Genomic DNA, 20,873 nt, shown 5'->3' with positions numbered 1-20,873 from the left:
TACTTTTCTTCACACTTTTAAACGTCGGAAGGTCACAAAGTGCGCAAGGAGAACGTCCGTTGCTTTGAACCATTCGCTCCGATTAAATTGACACGCAAACTGCAGGCAGCCTATGCAGACAGAAAGTCATATTGGCTCAGAACAAGAAAAATTGAAGGTTTTTCTTTTGCAAGTATAACAAAGTCAGCATTTTTAAAATATATTTCTAATAGCCATTCCTGGCGAGTTATAATCGTCAACTTGGTCAAGATAACTCTAAAAGTGATGTTAGATTGGGAGCTTCAAGATTTATACCGATAGACGGTGCTATATTCCCAGACACGAGAATTTAACCTGGGCACAGCATATTGCAATTACAAAAAAGGCATAACGTTGGCTATATTTCGTTAGGAGCTTGAGGAGACTTGGTATGTCACCAAAAGACACTCGCAAATTTCTACAAATGTACTGTGGAGAGTATTTGGTTACAGTAAGTCGAATATGCACAGGATCAGAAAGAGCTGCAGGAGTTGGAAACTCAGCCAGTTCCATCATGGGTGTTAGCCTCCCCAGCACTGAGGTCACCTTCAAAAGGTGATATCTCAAAAAAAGCAGTATTCGTCATGAAGGATCCCCTTTACCCAGCCTATGCCCTCTTCTCATTGCTACCATCAAGGAGGAGGTACAGGAGCCTGAAGACACACACTCAATGTTTCAGGAACAACTTCTTCCCCTCTGCCATCAGACTTCTGAAAGGACAACGAGACACTACCTCACTACTTTTTACTATCTTTTTGCACGACTTATTTTACAACATTGAATCACAGTGGATTTAATTTGGCTTTTTTGAAACTGATCAACAGAACAAGATTATTTCATGCCAAAGTGAAAACATCTTTACAAAGTGATCCAAATGAATCACAAATATAAAAAAAATAATTGATTGCCAATCTATTCACCCCCTTTAATATGTCACACCAAATCATCACTGGTGCAGCCAATTGGTTTTAGAAGTCACATAATTAGTTAAATAGAGATCACCTGTATGCAATCAATGTGTTTCAACTAATTGTAGTTTTTTTTTAAAAAATACACCTGTATCTGGAAGGTCCAACTGCTGGTGAGTCAGTATCCTCGCAAAAACTACACCATGAAGACAAAAGAACACTGCAAGCAACTCTATGAAAATGTCATTGAAAAGCACAAGTCAGGAGAAGGATACAAGAAAATTTCCAAGCCACTGAATACCCCTTGGAGTATAGTTAAGTCAATCATCAAGAAATGGAAAGAATATGGCACAGATGTAAATCTGCCTAGAGCAGGCTGTCCTCAAAAACTGAGTGACCATGCAAGAAGAGGGACTGATGATGGAGGCCACGAAGAGACCTATGAAAACTCTGGAGGAGTTACAGGCTTCAGTGGCTGAGATGGGAGAGACTACACATACAACAACTGTTGCCTGTGTGCTTCACCAGTTGCAGCTTTATGGCAGAGTGGCAAAGAGAAAATCACTGTTGGGGGGAAAAAAATCACATGAAATCTCAGCTCAACTGTGCCAGAAGGCATGTGGGAGATGGAAGTCAGCTGGAAGAAGGTTCTATGGTCTGATGAAAACAGATATCTGTCACCGTCTGCAGGTAGCAGCAGTACAATCTTTTGAATCAAATATGATGGTCTCCTTATGGGTTGTTTGTTGGTGGGTCTTCAGGTGGCTGTATTCCATTAATGGAGAATACCTGTGCGTGACTTTGTCTAACGTGGGGAGGCTGATGCACGGGCAGCCACCACACAGTCCTTGACAGATAGGAATCAGGGTCCAGTGGCATGGAGTGCAAGACGAATGGGGACCCTTCACTGCCATTGTGTTCTGTCATCATCTTCTGCCAGCTCCATCGACGAGTCTCGGTTGGATTTCTCTTTGTCTGGAACTTCTCCTTTGACCTTGCCACCAGCTAAATCCAGGGTGACATCACTCACAAGATCTCAGGAACTCACAAGCCTCTCCACTACGACAAGGTGATGATCCTCAGAGAAGATAGGTAGAACTCCAGTAAGGGACCTCTAATGGAATTGCTCTGCCTGCAAAGGTGAAGACTTAATTATTATCCTGAACATCCTCTTGGCAGTTTGTAGCTCAACCACTTTGCATAATGTCACTGATGCTGTCCACTCAGAAGGATTTTGTCCCCTTTTTATTGATAAGAGAGAGGATAGTATGAACATATGGATCGTTTCTGAAAATTCTGGCATCCACATCTTAATCTGGAGCCCTTTGCTGCTCAAAGGACTATCATGCATAGAACACGTAGTTAGTGTGTGCCCTCGAAGAGGTCATTGTTACAGTTAATGCTGAGACACTTGCATGATTTTACCTTCCTGAGGTAGGTAGCTATTCCCACCATAATTAAAAACTGTGCCCAACTTCAGGGCCTGGTGTTTGGGGTCCCATCATTGGCGAGTCTGGAATTCAAGGCCTAGTGTCCGATAATTGCAGATTCTAGTATTGATGCCGAGGCCCAAGGGTTGAATTGGAAGTCCAGAAGTCGAATCTTGTTGGCCAGAGCCCTGATTCCACTAGGGAAGTCAAAGATCAAATGTCTTGGAGTCTGAGGCCACTGGAGTCCAAAGATGGCTTGTCCTGGGGTTGGAGAACTGTGTATGTGTGTGGGTGGTAGGGTAGGAGGGAGGAACGGGCTTTGTTTTGTTGCTGCTTGTTGTGTCCTGTGTTGTTCCGCCAAGCATTGCAGGCAAGCTGCTGTTCATATATTGGCGCAGGAATGTGTGGCAACATTTGCGAGCTGTCCCCAGTTCATCCGCTTGTGTTGGTTGTTAATGCATGTTTCACTGTGTGTTATGATGTAATGTATATGTGATAAGTACATTTGAATCCTGATAAGTGGACAACCCTTGTAAATCAAGGGCAAACCCTTCTAAGTGCTATTCTTCACTCCAGCCTAATTCCTAGTTGTTCTGCAGAAAATTACAACTGCAATCTTAACTCATTAGCTGTTATATCCTTTTTAATATGGCATCAAGACCTCAGTCCTTGTCTACTCCACAGCAGCTGTAGAAGGAAGAAGAAGGTGACTTGCAGTGATGAAAGAAAACACTCTGAATGTATTATCCAGGCATACCTTATGTCCCTGAGTTTAAGATTAAAAACCTATATTTGCTAATGATTCACAAATGTGACAGCCCATACCCAAGTGCAGTGGGAGCATAAGACCATTCAGTGACAAATTTACAATACCATACTAGTTCCAGAATTGCTATAACATTAGCTTGGAGGTCTCATTATTTCCCTAAGAGATCCAATGGCATTCCAACTATAAAGTCATCGATCAGAAAATAGCCTAGATCACATGTTGTTGCCATGGATACAACAGCATTTTGTAAGATCCTGCAAAGCTTCACCAAGCATCTCAATCCATATTTCATACAACAGTTTCTCTATATAAAAGACTGAAAAATGTTTTCAAGTTAAGTTCTCTACAGCACCAAAGATACTGATGAATCTTATTAAAACAAAGCAGACTACTGCCACTATCTTCAAGAAAAGCCCCTAATGCAATCCAGCATGGAGATGATAGATAATCATCAGAATTTTAACATTGTACCACGTGAATAGCAGCACTTTGTCAACTGTAAGAAAGAGTAACAAGCTCTAAGTTAAGGATGGAGCAACCAAACACCTCAAATATAAACTTCAAGACACACCAAATCTTCCCTGAAGTATATTTTCCCTTTTCTTAGTTAATTATTATCTCAGGGCCCCCTTTTGCACAAATCAGGAAAAGGCAGAACAAAGCCCATCAGTATGTCAAACATTTTTTTACACATATTCTGCATTTTATGTATGCATGCAGCGACACTCAGATAACACTTAGACACAGGATAATAAGCAAGAAGTATCATTAGTGCCACACACAGGTTTGTCTCCAACAAAAGAGGTTGACATTTATCATTAGTATCATCCCAGAGCTTTGCCATTGCTGTCCTCAACCATCTACATCCTGGGAAATCAGCATGTGCTAGAAGCTTAATTGGGCCTCATTTGTTTTATAATTCATTTCTAGAGAGAGGTGCTGGTAGGACATAGAATCTTATAGTACAGTATAGGCCCTTGAGTACACAATGATGTGCTGGCCTTTTACCATACTCTAAGATCAATCTAACACTTCTCTCCCACATAGACCTCAATATTTCTGTCATTCGTGTGCCTATCTAAGTTTCTAAAATGTCCCTAATGTATCTACCCCCACCATCACCCTAGTGGGATGTTCCATGCACTCACCTCTCTCTGTGTAAAAACAAACATATCTGACTTTCTCCCTATACGTTCAAGCTCAAGTTCAAGTTTAATTATCATTCAAACATGCAAGGGGTGATTGATAAGTTCATGACCTAAGGAAGAAAGAGTCAATTTTAGAAAACCTAGCACATTTATTTTTCAACATAGTCCCCTCCTACTCAGTCCAGCAGTTGTGGAGCATACAGATCTTGGACCTCCAGAAAGTGTCCACAGATGGGTGATTGATAAGTTTGTGGCCTAAGGCAGAAGGAGATGAGTTATACTGCTCTCGTTACATGCACATGCAGGTCAACTCTTTGAGTGATTATGCAGGAAGTTAATAACTCATCTCCTTCTACCTTAGGCCACGAACCTATCAAACACCCCTGATGAGTTATTAACTTCAAACTTTCTGCATAACCACTCAGAGTTAAACTGCATGTGCATGTAACGAGAGCAGTACGAGGGGTGATTGGTAAGTTTGTGGCCTAAGGTGGAAGAGCCAATCTTAGAAAACCTAGCACGTTTATTTTTCCTACATTTACACACTTAGTCCAGCGATCGTGGAGCATACAGATCCCTACTAGAAGTCGGTGTCTTGGACCTCCAGAAACGGTCCACAGCATGGGTTGATTGATAAGTTCATGGCCTAAGGTAGAAGGAGATGAGTTATTAACTTCAAACTTTCTGCATTTTCGCTCAAACAGTTGAACTGCATGTGTGTGTAACGAGAGCTGTATAACTCATCTCCTTCTACCTTAGGCCATGGACCTATCAATCACCCCATCTGTGGACAGTTTCTGGAGGTCCAAGGTCTGTATGCTCCATGACTGCTGGACTAAGTGTGTAAATGTAGGAGGGGACTACGTTGAAAAATAAATGTGCTAGATTTTCTAAAACTGACTCCTTCTACCTTAGGCCACAAACTTATCAATCACCCCTCGTACATGTGTACAGCCAAACAAGACAGTATTCCTTCAGGGCCAAAGTGCAAAACACATTACCAGCAGCACATAGCTTATATGGTTATGGTAACATAAAAGCATGCAATCACAAATAATTATATAGCCCAAGCGGCAAAGCCTGTAGGTTGAAGGTACATGGGATGTTGTCCTGGTCCAGCTTGTTCTTCCATTGAGCACCAGGGGGCTGCACTGAAGGAGGAGACAATCCCCGACCCATTACGGATTCCAGTGCACTCACAGAGGCCTCTGCTCTTCCAACAGAATGGTGTGTAACTTGATGGAGACACTAAAAGTGGCAATATTTCTCAGTGTCTACTACCTTTCTTGCTCTTATTGAGAAAGATTTCAGGTCTGGGAGATGCTGTCATGATAGTCCTGCTGGTTAACTGCAGTGTACTTTATAAATGACACACAGTGGGCTCAAGGTTCTCCCAACACACACAAAATGTTGGTGGAACACAGCAAGCCAGGCAGCATCTATAGAGAGAAGCACTGTCGACATTTCGGGCTGAGACCCTTCGTCAGGACTAACCAGGGCTAACTTTGGTTAGTCCTGACGAAGGGTCTCAGCCTGAAGTGTTGACTGCTTACTCTTTTCCATAGATGCTGCTTGGCTTGCTGAGATCCTCCAGCACTTTGTGTGAGTTGCTGGAATATCAGACTTGTTGGGTGCTGATGGAGGTGCTCGCAAGTAACTAGAAAATATTCCATCTGACATTGATGGTGCAAAGGCTGTAGAAATTCTGAAGATGATCTACCTGCTGCAGAAAATCCAGGCTTTGACCTGGTCTTTTAGTATCTTATGGGAGTACATTCACCTAAAGAACATCTGCAGTTCATGAGGTGACTCACTTGGATGGGCAATAAATACTAGCCATGCCTGTAATAGAAAAAAATGAGGACAAAAATAAATAGTTGTTGACTAATCATTCTTGTATGTTCCCTTAGTGTTCCCTCTGTTACTTCCTTTTGCTGCCTTTATACTTCAATACACTTCCACCTGTGTGGTTGTAGTCTAGTTGCTCCATGCCTGTTCATTTTTGAAGGCATTGTGAAGGGTATCCTGAGTAGTCCTGAGCCTAGATGGTTTGCTTTTAGACAGTACTGCATCAAAATGAGGTGTGGACTGGTGGGAGAGAGCAAGCATATTTTCCTTAAGAAAATAACTGTTGAGAAAAGAACAAGCCTTGGCGAAACTGGTGAAATGTATCATGAGACAATATGGAGCTTTGCATTTTATTGGGAACAAGACATCAAAGGGAAATGCTGAAATTTAAAATGAATTCATTTATACCCTGAAGAAATTGCTTCACCAAAAAATTAATTAGACATTCTGTTAACAGTTTGGAGAAGTATTGTAGGTTATAGAATCCAGTGCGGGCATGAATTTAATTTTTTTCCTCTCCCTCCCTTTACAAACGGTTCAGAAGTGCACACTAAGAGTATCATATGGATATGCTCAAACTGTAATGGATGTATGGTAATCTGTCAATCTGAAATCATATTTCAAGTATAAGTGAAATTAATAACACTAATGTCTCCAAAACAAAATCCCAGGTCATGATGAAAACAAAAAAAATAAATAAATTCCCTAAATCCAGATGAATATCAATCTTTTGATACTTGATTTATGAGTAGAATATCACAGATATTGAGCGGTGTTGGTTTGAGCAAAAATCAAACAACTTATCTGTTCAGCATGTGTGATATGGGCTATAGTGGACTTGGAAATTATCCCAAGACAAGCACAAACTCAAGAAAATTGCATTTCTTGCAAAGGGATGTGTCAAAGGGCTAGTTAACTGCACCTTACAAATCACAATAAATGTTAATCATTAAGGAATGTAACATATTTGAATGCTTGGATTCTGAGGATTAATAATAAAGATTTAGGGCCTGAAAAACAAAGTGCTGGAGGAATTTAGAATCATAGCCTCTGGTCAAGATGGCACCTGTGTACATTGCTCCCTCAGTCAACATCTTCTGGATAGACCATAGAACAATCTATTTCACTTCTTTTGCGTCTTTTACATCTGTTTTTCATCGTGAATGTGTTTCTGGACTGTTGGAGCCTATGATTCGCAGTTTGGAGATCGTTTGGGTGATCTAGCACTTTGCTGTCTTCAAGAGGTTTCTGGGAGGCAGCAAGCTCGAGCCTTGAGGTGGGGAGGCTGTGGGACGGGACGTGAGCAGATGTTCATCTCCATTTCGCCGATTAAAGCAACAAGGGAGATCGAAACATCAAGATGAATGCAAAACATGAGTGCCTTCCGATTGCTGGTGGGATCGCTCTGCTGCTAGAGAGGGGAGCCTGTGTGGCCTACCACTGTGTCTGCAGGATGGTACCAAGGTTTTCAGCATTGATGGATATGGATTTAGATCATGGACTTTGGGGTTTTTTTCAGTCTTACAGTTTTTTTTATAATCTGTGTTTTTGTCCGTTCTTTCTCATTTTTTTGTGTGGTGGTTGATGTTTTCTGGTGTTTCTGTTAATTTTTTGTGCGAGGATAGAGATATCTGGGGGTCGATATTCTTGTAGCATTTCATGCAGGGAGAGGAGGTTTTGGGGTTTGATGATCGTGTTGCTGTTCTTTTTTTGTGCAGGGGTTGGGTTTGCTGTTTCTCTTTGAACTGACTTCAATTGGTTTTCTTGGTTTCGTGGCTATCTGGAGAAGAAGAATCTCCGAGTTGTATACTGCATACTTTGATAGTAAATGAACCTTTGAACCTTTGAATTCAATGGTTCAGGTAGCATTGTGGAGGAAAATGTACAGTTGACATTTCAGTTCAAGACTCTTCATCTGAATTGAATGTTAGAGGGAGGGGAAAAGAGCTGGCAAGCAATAGGTGGATCAAAGTAAAGAAGAGCTGTTGGGCAGATGGAGGAGGGAAGAGTGGAAATAGAGACAGGTCAGGAGGTGATAGGTGGATGCAAAAAAAGGGTTGCAGATGATGGGATCTGATATGAAGAGTAAGTCGGAGCATAGAACCAAATATAGGAGGTTGGGCTGGGCAGATGAGAACAGTGGGAGAGGGGACCCAGTGGGAGGTGTGTGTAGTGATAGGCAGATGAAGTGCATGGAGGATGGTTGTGGAGAAACTGGGTAGATCAGGAGGAGAGAAAAAAGGGTCAGGGGGAGCAGGTTACTAGGAATTGAGGAATTTAATTTCATACCATTATTGGGTTGTAGACCATCCCTACAGAATATGAGGATTATGATTAGAGATTTTTAAGTCTTTGCTGGGGTTGGACAAAGAGACAACTCAGATAATGACGAGTTGGATGAATGTACAGGGTTGGGCAAAGAGACAACTCAATGATGTGTTGGATAAACGTACAAGGACAAATTTGACTAGGAAATGAATCGATTTCCTCCAGGTACACTGAAGTAGATATCCTTTGCATAGGGATTGGAGACCTGAAGGAATGAAAATTAGCTAAACCCTACCATCTCCAAACAAGACCACCCTGTTCACCCCCTCTGACTCTGTCTTTGTCTCTAAATGGTTGGACTGCTTGTGTGACGTTCATTACTGAACAAATAGAATAATCATCTTCAGGCTGAAAACTTAATTCCCCAGCCACTGACTACATCATTCTCCCAAGCAACCTTTGTAACGAAGCCAGGCTGTCTGTAACCATGGTGATATACTGCATCTTATCTTCAGCTTTGCATCATGTATACTGTACATGCCAGGCCCAAAGCCTCTGATTTTCCCCCTCCAATGGATCACCTGACTCCACCCCTCCTCACTAATCTGCTATTCAAACCATCACCCATTTCTTTGGTATCTCTGGATTTTTAATCACTTCTAGCTGATGTTTCTCACTTACTTTTCCATAAACATGAGGCCATCCATGTTTATGGAAGCACCAAAAGTCTGGAGCTTATATTGTAATTTGTCGATTACACCTGTGCTTGCTAACCCAAACTGAATTCCGACTAAACAAAGCCTTGATTTTTCAATCTTCTTGCTTATTTTCAGATCCCTCCATTGCCCTATGCTGCACTTTCTTTGTGATTTCATTTAACCCTACCATTCCAAACTCTTTCATTCCTCTAGTTATCTTGGTTGTTATGCTCAGGACTCACACCACCAGTTCTGGAGCCAAAGGGGATAACTGTACTTAACTTCACTTGCCCCATCATTGAAATGTTCCTTCAACCTATGGACTCACTTTCAAGGACTCTTCATCTCATTTTTGATATTTATTGCTTATATATATTTATTATTATTACTTTCTTTTTGTATTTTTTTCTTGATGTCTTTTCCTCACTGATTGACCACCCAAGTTCATGTGGTCCTTCATTGATTCTGTTATGGTAATTATTCTATTATGGATTCATTGAGTATGCTTGTGTGACAAGGTTGAAATCGGTTCCATTTAGTTATAAATAATTATTCAAATAATTTTTTAAATAGTTAAATCATTTATTTAATGTGAAATACATTTCATGTTGAGGGAAAAAAGGGATATTACTTTAAAAGCATGCAAATGTTTTTAGCTGAAAATTCTGAGAATCTGTGTGCAAGGTATTCTCTTAGTATTGAGCACTGAATCTGCCATTGACTTGTAAGGGCTTGCATTCAATTGATTGCTCATGCCTGGGGAGGGGCCGTACACGTTGTACTCGTTCCATAAAGTGACGGATGCGTGGGGTGGACAGGGTATAGGTTTCATTTGTCTCCCCTTTTCAGACAGGGAAAGAAAAATAATTGGAATTTTATGCAAATTGGCACATTTATGCTCTCAGAATAACGTTGTTAAGTATTTTTTCCTAAATTTTGTATAATCCTTTGAGTTATATATTTCTTTGAAACCGAGAAAAAGAACCTGTTTGCACCCACGTGGCTTGTATGATTGTTAAGATTGCATGGAGATGTTGCCATAAGCACGCAGTGTAACTGTTCGGATGCATAGTATTGCTGATAACAAGATGATAGTTCATTGGAGTATTTTTATATTTTGTGTTATGTTTATGATAATTTTGAATTAATTTGAGATGTGCCCATGGAATAACAGAAATGATAGTTAAATCAAAATAAGGGCCTGAATGTTAAACCAGTAACAGTATAAACGGGAAATGATTGAACTCGATTTAATGCACCGCTCATTGCCCATTCTTATACAGTTAACTATAAATTTACCATAGATACACGAACATTATAGTGTTTGTTTCACTTGTCTCTCCTTTTCAGGGGTACTACACTCGCACAAAAGTTCATCTCAGTGGTGTATATGGAGACATGTATAATTTACTTCATATAATAGTAAATTTACTTTGAACTTCTTTATAGCCAGTGATCATTAATGGAGAATGTGTGGAGCAGGTTAAGACCTACAAGTATCTGGGAGTACAGTTAGACGAGAAGCTAGACTGGACTGCCAACACAGATGCCTTGTGCAGGAAGGCACAGAGTCGACTGTACTTCCTTAGAAGGTTGGCGTCATTCAATGTCTGTAGTGAGATGCTGAAGATGTTCTATAGGTCAGTTGTGGAGAGCGCCCTCTTCTTTGTGGTGGCGTGTTGGGGAGGAAGCATTAAGAAGAGGGACGCCTCACGTCTTAATAAGCTGGTAAGGAAGGCGGGCTCTGTCGTGGGCAAAGTACTGGAGAGTTTAACATCGGTAGCTGAGCGAAGGGCGCTGAGTAGGCTACGGTCAATTATGGAAAACTCTGAACATCCTCTACATAGCACCATCCAGAGACAGAGAAGCAGTTTCAGCGACAGGTTACTATCGATGCAATGCTCCTCAGACAGGATGAAGAGGTCAATACTCCCCAATGCCATTAGGCTTTACAATTCTACCGCCAGGACTTAAGAACTTTTTAAAAGCTTATTATTAATGCTTTTTGAGATAGTGATTTAGATACATATCAGATTTTTTTTACTGAGTTAAGTATTGTATGTAATTAGTTTTGCTACAACAAGTGTATGGGACATTGGAAAAAAGTTGAATTTCCCCATGGGGATGAATAAAGTATCTATCTATCTATCTATCTATACCAGTGCACCTTCTGTACATTGGCCACAGTCAGTATATGTGCAGAGTTTATTCTATATTTTAAGATAATGTAGCAGTACTTGGTGAAAAGTACGAATGATTCAGAAAAAGTAGTATAGTCATATAAAAAAAACTGACGATGACCCCATTGTTAGTTAATAATTGGATAATTAGCTAATTGAAAGCAACCAATAAAATGAAGTTAGGATTAAGTGGAATGGTCATTTTGGAGCAGCTAGTTTTCAAATGGAGAGTAGAGGCCATAGCTCAAGAGGCTTTGTGTGAAGTGGCAAAGTAGGAGCAGCTGTTTAAGCAAATGCTTCAGTGAGAAGGCACAGGTAAAAACAGGTAAAGTTTTCTGTAAATCCTTGAATCACGTAGGCAGGCTGGTATGTCAGCGGAGTGCTCCTCTTGTACGATGTGGGAAGTCAGGGAAGCTCACGGTTTCTCTGTGGGAAGTGCACTCAGATGTAGTTTCTAACAAACCAGGTCAAGGAACTGGGGTTCTGTGTATCTGGATACTGCTGGAGGGAATATACCTTTCAGGGTGCAATAGCACAGCCACGTCACTGGGTAGAAAGGGGGAAGAGGTCCTGTGCAGTGAGAATAGGGAGTTATGAAAGAGGCTAAAAGAAAGAGTTTTGAAAAGGGAGTAATCTCTGTGTTACTGTCCGTGCCATGGGTGCTAGTCAGGACAGAAATAGAATGATGGAACTGATGAATGTGTGACTAATTAACTGGTGCAGAGGACAGGGTTTTGGATTTTGCTCTGATCCTGCTCTTCTGGGGCATGTGTGATGTGCTTAAGAGGGACATGTTGCACCTTAACTGGAGGAGAACCAATATCCTGGTTGGGAGGTTCACTACGCAGGGGGATGGGAGCCAGAGCACCAAGCCAGTGAGTGGAGGGGTAGCTATCAGGTCCAGTAGAATAGGCAGGAGTAAACTATTAGACATCATGGGAAAGATGGGTTGAAGCATTTCTATATTAATGCTAGGAGTATTATGGATAAGGGTGAAGAACTTGGAGCATGGATCAAGACATGGAACTAAGATGTTGATACAACAGATCTTTTTTAAACTTAGTGATTCAATGCAGAGTTGGCCAACCCAGCAATCCCCCACAACCCCAATTTAATCCTAACCTCATGACAATTTACAATAACCAATTAACCTAGCTAGTATGTCAATGGACTGTGGGAGGAAATTGGAGAGCACCCGGGTAAAACACATGCATCCCACGGGGGAGGACTTGCAGAGGACACCGGCATCGAACTTCGAACTCTGCCCCGAGCTGTAATAACGTTGCACTATCGTGGTGCACAACTCGGTTAAGAGAGGGACAGGAGTGGATGCTTCATGTTTTAAAAAAAATAGAGAAGATAAAAGTGGCAGGTGAGCTGTGCTATCGATCAGGGACAATATCACAGCTGCACCCAGAGGGGACATAATTGAGTCTACATGGGTAAAACTCAAAAATAGGAAGGGTGCACTCACTCTGATGGGATTGTATTACAGACCCCCAATAGCCACTGGGACAATGAGAAACAGACATGCGGGTAGATTTGCAGAAATAATAATTTTATGGGGGTGATTTTAACTTCCCTAATGTAGACTGGGACCTCCTTAACCAAGCCAAATGTGAAGTGTTGCACTTTGAGAGTTCAAATGCGAAGAGCCAGTACACATTTAATGGCAAGAGAGTTAGCAGTGTTAATGGGTGATGAGATGAGGGCATGGTGATGTCCCGGAGGAATGGCATGTGGCTGATGTTAGAGCTTTGTTTAAGAAGGGAACAAGGGAAAATCTTGGCAGTTACAGACTGACGAGTCTCATGTCAGTTGTAGGGAAATTGCAGGAGAAAATTCTCAAGGATTGGATACATGAATATTTGGAAACCCGTGGCCAAATTAGGGAAAGCCAGTATGGCTTTGTTCATGGCTGGTTGTAACTTAACAACCTGAGTGAGTTTTTTGACAAGGTGATGAGAGAGATTGATGGAGGTAGGGCAGTGGATGTTGTGCACATGGATTTTAACAAGGTGTTTTGACAATGTTTCCTCATGCGTGGGTAATCCAGAAGGTTAGGTAGGATACATGGAGTCTGCAGTGAATTGCTGTTTGGATTCAGAAGTGGCTTGCACACACAAGATAGAGGGTAGTGTTTGAAGGGACCTGTTCGAGCTGGAGATCTATAATTACTGGAGTTCCGCAGGGATCCCTGCTGTTTGTGATGTACGTAAATGACCTGGATGGAAGTGTAACTGCGTGGGTTAGTAAGTTTGTAGATGATACCAAGATCGGTGGAAGATTGGCAAAGAATACAGCATGACATAGGTCAGTTGCAGATATGGGTAGAGAGAAATGGCAGATGGAATTTAACCCAGATAAATGTTACACCTTGGTGGAGCAAATGCGAGGATGCAGAACATTGTTAAGGGCAAGAACCTTAACAGTGTTGCTGAGCAGAGAGATCTTGGGGTCCAAGTTTGTACCTCCTTGAAAGTGGCTGCACAGATGGATACAAACAAGAGAAAATGTGCAGATGCTGGAAATCCAAGCAACCCACACAAAATGCTGGAGGAACTCAGCAGACCAGGCAGCAATCTAGGTACAGAGTACAGTCAACATTTTAGACCAAAATCCTTTGGCAAGACTGAAGATAAAAAGCTGAGGAGTAAATTTAAAAGGTGGGATTCTCCATCTTTGCAGCATATGGAGTAGGTCGCGTTTCTAGCGGCTCTCTCTCTTTCAATATATTTTATATCCCATTAACAGATCCCTTTTAGTTCTGATGATTTACTACTTCTACTGAAGGATTTAACGACTTAATTACAATGGCCGAAAAAAGTCGTTTTGGTATTGAACTGAGAAGCGACAAGACTTCCCCGAAATGGAGCAAACGGAACAAACCAAGAAAACGGAGGAACCTGTTACACTAGCGGGAATATTTTCTTCAATACAAGACATGAAGTCGGAATTCGGATTGCTTAATATTAAAATTGATAAACTGACCGGTTCAAACGGGAAGCTCGAAAAAGCTATTTCTACGACCACGACTCGTTGAAAAACTTGGACTCTCAACTTCAAACACGTCAGCAGACTACAACCCGAATCGAGAGCGAGCATGATTTATTCAAGCAAACTATTAAAGATCAAGGAATGAAGATATCTTCGATGGAAAAGAAAATCAATGAAATTACCTCGGAACTATCTAAAACGAAGAAAAGAATGGTTGATTTAGATAGTAGAGGGCGTTGGAGGAATCTGCGTATTCTGGGACTGCCTGAAAATACTGAAGCTGGCGATCTGTTAAAATTCTTTTCAGATATGCTGTATTCACTTTTCAATGAGACCCTCGAAACTAGCCCCTTAATCGACAGAGCCCACAGAATTCCATTCTCTCGCCGTTCTGCCGAATTACGTCCTCGAGCAGTTGTACTTTCTTTGCATTATTACACGACTAAAGAAGCTATTCTTCGAGAAGCCAGAAAGAAACGGAAATTACTCTTTAATTCAACACACATTCGTATAGTTGAAGATTATTCCCCCGAAATCTTTGCCGAAAGAAAGAAATATCGAGAAGTTATGAGTGAAATGTATAAATTAGATTTAAATCCCTCCCTTCGCTTTCCAGCAAAGCTGATAATTTTTCCTGAAAAATCTCAACCATTGAGAATCTACTCTCCTCACGAGGGATGGGAGTATATTAAAAACTTTAAAGTTAAGCCTACTGAATAAAATATTAAAGTTACATCGATTATTCAATAGCCAATTTTGAAGTATCTGCTGTATGAGTTGTTTATGGAGCTTTTGAGTTAAGTACATGTTATACCTTTTCATTCTCTGGTATGGGACGTGGTCGATTTAATTTTTTTACCTTATTAATAATTAATACATATATAACTGTTTTGTAGGGAACCTTTATAGTATTGTACTTTAGTGGTCCGTGTCGGACCTGTTGTGTATTAATCTTTTTTTATTTATTTCAATACTTATAGTTTTAGGTCTGTTTATATACATATATTCATTTATTTTTATTTTTCGAGAGAGAGAATATTCTTTGTAACATTATTTGCTCGGATTTATTCTTTCTTTTGAATATGTGTTTAAGCTACTTTAGCTGATTCTAAGATGGCCGTTGTTGATTATGTTTTTATTAATGTTAGACACAACATTATAGTAGTTGAATTCTGTTTGTGCCTTTTATTATGGCTATTTTCCATGGGATTTTTGCTTTTTTTAATATATGGAGCTGCAAGTTGGAGAACAGGGTCAAAGGTGATTAGTTAGCATTGGGACCAGCCTATTGGTTCCTTCATTTCTATCTATTGGGCGGGGGAGGGGGAGGGGTCTAATAGAGTAGGTTTTTTTCTTGATTGGGCAGTTCTTTTGATGGATTTATCTTTCGTACATGCGTCACTCCTGGTTGTACCTGCGCCTTTTGGTTTAATCTGTACTTGCGTAACATTTATATAATATTAAACTCAATTTTAAACATGGATGTTAATAAAATTAATATAATATCTTGGAATTGGAACGGTGTCAATCATCCCATTAAGCGTAAAAAGATTTTTAAGAAATTAAAAACACTTAATGCTGGTATTATTTTTGCGCAAGAAAATCATATTTGAAAACAGGATGGGGATAGATTTTTTCGCTTTTGGAAAGGGCCTCTTTTTCACTCACTGTCGGATAGTAAAACAAGAGGCGTTTCTATATTTCTTCGTCCCAAAACCCCTTTTGTACACCTTAATACTACTACTGATTTGATTGGAAGATATTTAATTGTTATTGGTTTATTATGCGAGCAAAAGGTAGCTCTGGTGTGTGTATACGCACCGAATGTAGATAATTCTGATTTTTTAAAGAAACTTTTTTCAGTTACCGAATCTCAATGAATATAAGTTGATCATGGGTGGTGACTTTAACTGATGCTTAAATCCGGCGATCTACAGGTCATCAACCAATCCGTCGCTTCCTAATAAAGCGGCAGCTTGTATTAACTCTTTTATTAGAATATGGCCTTGTCGATATAAACACCCTAATAATAAAGATTTCTCCTTTTTTTTCACACGTCCATCACAAATATTCCCGAATTGATTACTTGTTTTAAGATACACGCCTGTTAAACTCCGTTGTTGAATGTGCGCATGACATATTGCGCTTTCAGATCACGCGCCTTTAAAGTTAACCCTTAAACTCCCGGATAGATTTTTGAAAATCTCACAGTGGAGATTGAACCCCGTTTTGTTACTGATGCACCATCAATAACTCACTCTGAGACGTAAAAGCGAGATATCAGCTTTTATTGACTGGAAGAAGGAACAAGCAGTGAGTGACCATACTACATCCTGGAGACTGAGAGGTTGGGCTCAGACCTCCATCACCTTTATACAGGGGTCTGTGGGAGGAGCCACAGGAGCAGTCATCAGGGGGCGTGTCCAGACAGGTATACATAGTTTACCACAGTTACAGGATCCCGCTTTTGTTAATTTTATTAAGGAGCAAATTTCTATATTTTTTGAATTTAATACAACTAAAGGAATGTCAAATCTGGTTATATGGGACACATTGAAATCTTTTCTTAGGGGACAGATAATCTCATATTCAGCAGCCTTGAGAAAGAAAACTAAAGCGGAATTGTCAGTGCTTATTAATAAAATTAAACAGATAGATAAAGCGTATTCAGTTAAACCTACTGTAGACCTATATAAAGAAAGGGTTGAACTTCAATCACAGTATGATTTACTTCTGACCTTTCCCATTGAACAGCAAATTTTTAAATCTAAAAGTTTATATACATGGGGAAAAATCTGCTAAACTTTTAGCGGGTCAGTTAAAGGCTGGAATGGTCAGAAGACAGATTTTAAAAATTCGCCGACCAGATAGAACAGAAACTTTAGATCCTTATGAAATTAATAAGATATTTATGGACTTTTATTCTAATCTTTATAAATCTGAATTCTCTGATAGTAATATCACTATGAATAGATTTTTGCAAAGGTTAAACATACCTCAAATTTCGATTCAAGATGCTGATATGTTAGATGCACCTATTAAACAAGAGGAGATAGCCAAGGCTATATCCTCTATGCAATTAGGTAAAGCTCCGGGACCTGATGGTTATACGATAGAATTCTATAAGACCTTTCACGAAACGCTTATACCACATCTTCATCAAACGTTCACTGATTCTACATCTTCTGGGAACCTTCCTAAAACTTTTTATGAAGCACCAATTTCATTGATTCCAAAAAAAGGGAAAACCCCACTGGAATGTGTATCCTATAGACCTATTTCTTCACTGAATGTAGATTTTAAAATCCTCTCTAAGATTCTAGCAAATAGGCTTGAGAGTATCTTGCCTAATGTTATCTCAAACGATCAAACAGGATTTATTAAAAATAGGTACTCACATTTTAATATTCAAAGATTATTAAATATCATTTATTCCCCCCCCCCAACCAAAGAATCTGAATGTATTGTATCTTTGGATGCAGAGAAAGCCTTTGATAGGGTGGAGTGGGTTTATCTATTTCAGGTTTTGAAGAGGTTCAATTTTGGTCCAGGATTTATCTCCTGGATTAAATTGATTTATCATGCCCCGGTAGCTGCAGTTCTCACTAATAACCAAAAGTCTCCTTACTTTAGATTATATAGAGGTACCCGTCAGGGCTGTCCCCTTAGCCCTTTATTATTTAATTTGGCTTTAGAACCACTTGCTATTGCTCTTAGGGATCCAAATTCTGTGCAGGGTATTAGGAGAGGGGATAAATTGCATAAAGTTTCATTATACGCTGATGATTTATTAGTTTACATTTCAAATCCTAAGAAATCTATTCCTTCTATGTTATCTATATTTATGGAATTTGGTACTTTTTCTGGATATAAACTTAATTTACATAAAAGTGAATTATTTTGATTATTATGATCAAATACCTTTTAATATTGCCAAAAACCATTTTGCTTACCTTGGTATCAAAATTACAAAAAATTTTAAAGACCTATATCGGTATAATTTCTTCCCTTTAGTTGAATATACTCAACAGGCGCTTTCCAAATTGTCACCTATGTCGATGTCATTGATAGGTCGAATAAATGCTATAAAAATGGTTATTCTACCGAAATTTTTATATATATTTCAAGCAGTTCCCTCTTTTGTTCCAAAAACATTTTTTGATAAAATAGACTCTCTGATTTTGTCTTATGTTTGGAATAATAAAAGCTCTAGAGTGAATAAACTTTTATTGCAAAAATCAAAAAAAGATGGAGGACTGGCTTTACCAAACTTTAGTTTTTATTATTGGGCAATTAATATTCGCTATATTACTTTTTGGATTTATGATATAGACGATCAAGATTGCCCTTCATGGTTACAGCTGGAGGAAAATTCAGTAGTGGGGTTTTCGTTAGCTTCTTTATTAGGAGCTCCTCTTCCATTTTCGCTCTCCAGAATAGGTAAGCAAGCTCTTAACCCTATTGTTAAACATACTTTAAAAATTTGGTTTCAATTTTGTAGATTTTTTGAATTAAATGATTTTTTACTGTCTAGTAATATTTATTCTAATTTCTTTTTTAAACCATCAACTTTGGATAAGGCTTTTCTAACATGGAAAATTAAGGGAATAAAAGATTTTTTAGATTTGTTTTTATAAGACTGTTTAATGTCTTTTTCACAGTTAATGGATAAATATGATATCTCCAATAAACATTTTTTCAGGTATTTACAGGTTAGGAATTTCTTACGTGATTTTTTACCAAATTACCCCTTGATCTGCTCTTCAAATTTGACTTGTTATTTTTCAGTTTAAACCTTTTCAAAAACGATTAATAGCTATCATTTATAAACAGTTAATGAATGCTCGCACATCAGCCTGATGATAGGGTTCAACGCTCCTGGGAAGTAGAACTTCAACATTCACTCTCAGATAACCAATGGAGTAAAATTTATTATTTAGTTAATAATTCATCTATCTGCGCACGCCATATTTTAATTTAGTTTAAGATAGTACACAGGACCCATATGTCCAAAGGTAAATTGGTGCATATTTTTCCTAATATATGCCCTATTTGTGATAGATGTAATGCAGAAGTGGCTACTCTAACCCATATGTTTTGGTCATGTGTAAGTTTAAATAATTTTTGGAGGGATGTGTTTGGAATATTATCTGAAGTTATAGATATGGATGTTCAACCTAATCCACTTACAGCAATTTTTGGAATTTTCCCAGAGGAAGCAAGCAAAGTGTCTGCCTCCGCCCAACATGTGATAGCTTTTTCAACTTTACTGGCTAGGAGAGCTATTTTGCTACACTGGAAAGAATCTAACTCACCCACTGTTTTCTATTGGCTCTCCTCCATCATGTCATGTTTAAGCTTGGAGAAAATTAGAAGCCGGACATTTGATACATCTTTTGATTCTGAACAAGTCTGGTGACCCTTTATTCAATATTTTCACATGATTTAATTTATCTTTATTTATTTATTTTTCTTTATTCTCTTTGGAGAATATCCTTGTCCATGAAGGTTCGGAGATGACTGGAAGGATGTGTTTTTTTTTCTCTCTCTTACTTTTTTAAGTTTATCCTCATTTGGACTGCCCAATCTTTCTTTTTCTTTTTTTTTTCTTTCTCTCTGTTTTAGTTTAGTTAGTGGGGTTTTTCTTTCTCTATCAATAAAATTTCCAATTTTTTTTTATGATTGCTATGAGTTGTAATTTCTCTCTGACCATTGTATATATAACAGCATAATATTTGAGGTTGATATTATATGCTTTTTGTTTTTAATATTGCCATTTATATGTCTTTTATATTATCTACTTGTTAAACCCCTCTTTCGATTTGTATTTGTATATTCTTTATTTGAAAATCAATAAAAAAGATTGAAAAATGAAAAATAAATAATAAATAAAAGGTGGCGGGAGGGGAGGAGAAACACCAGGTAATAGGTGAAACCTGAAGGAAGAGGGATGAAGTAAAGAGCTGGTAAGTTGCAAGAGACAGAAGGCCATGGAAGAAGGAATGGAGGGGAGGAGCACCAAAGGGTGACGATAAGTGGGCAAAGAGAAGGTGAGAGAAGGAAAAGTGGTGAAGGAGGGGTGGATGAGTCGCCTTACCGGAAGTTTGAGAAATCGATATTCATGCCATCAGGCTGGGGGCTATCCAAATTGAATACAAGGTGTTGTTCCTCTAACCCAAGTGTACCTCCCTGCTGGCACTTATCCTTGCAAGCAGAATAAGTGCTACACCTTCCCCTACACCACCTCCCTCACTCCCGTTCAGGTCCCTAAACGGTCCTTTCAGGTGAGGCAGCACTTCACCTATGAGTTTGTTCAGGTCATATCCAGTGCTCCTGGTATGGCCTCCTGTGTATCGGTGAGACGTGATGTGGATTGGAAGTCCGATTCGTGAGCAACTACACTCCATCTGCCAGAAAAAGTGGGATCTCCCAGTGGCCACCCATTTTAATTCCACTTCCTATTCCCATTCCAATATGTCCATCTATGGCCTCCACCTTGTGATGAGGCCACATTTGGGTTGGAGGAGCAACACCTTGTATTCCGCTTGGGTAGCCTCCAACCTGATGGCATGAACATCGATTTCTCAAACCTCTGGTAATGGTTCCCCC

The sequence above is a fragment of the Hemitrygon akajei genome, chromosome 19 (genome assembly GCF_048418815.1).
Source record: "Hemitrygon akajei chromosome 19, sHemAka1.3, whole genome shotgun sequence".
Classification (NCBI taxonomy): domain Eukaryota; kingdom Metazoa; phylum Chordata; class Chondrichthyes; order Myliobatiformes; family Dasyatidae; genus Hemitrygon; species Hemitrygon akajei.
This window is presented reverse-complemented; position numbering follows the sequence as displayed.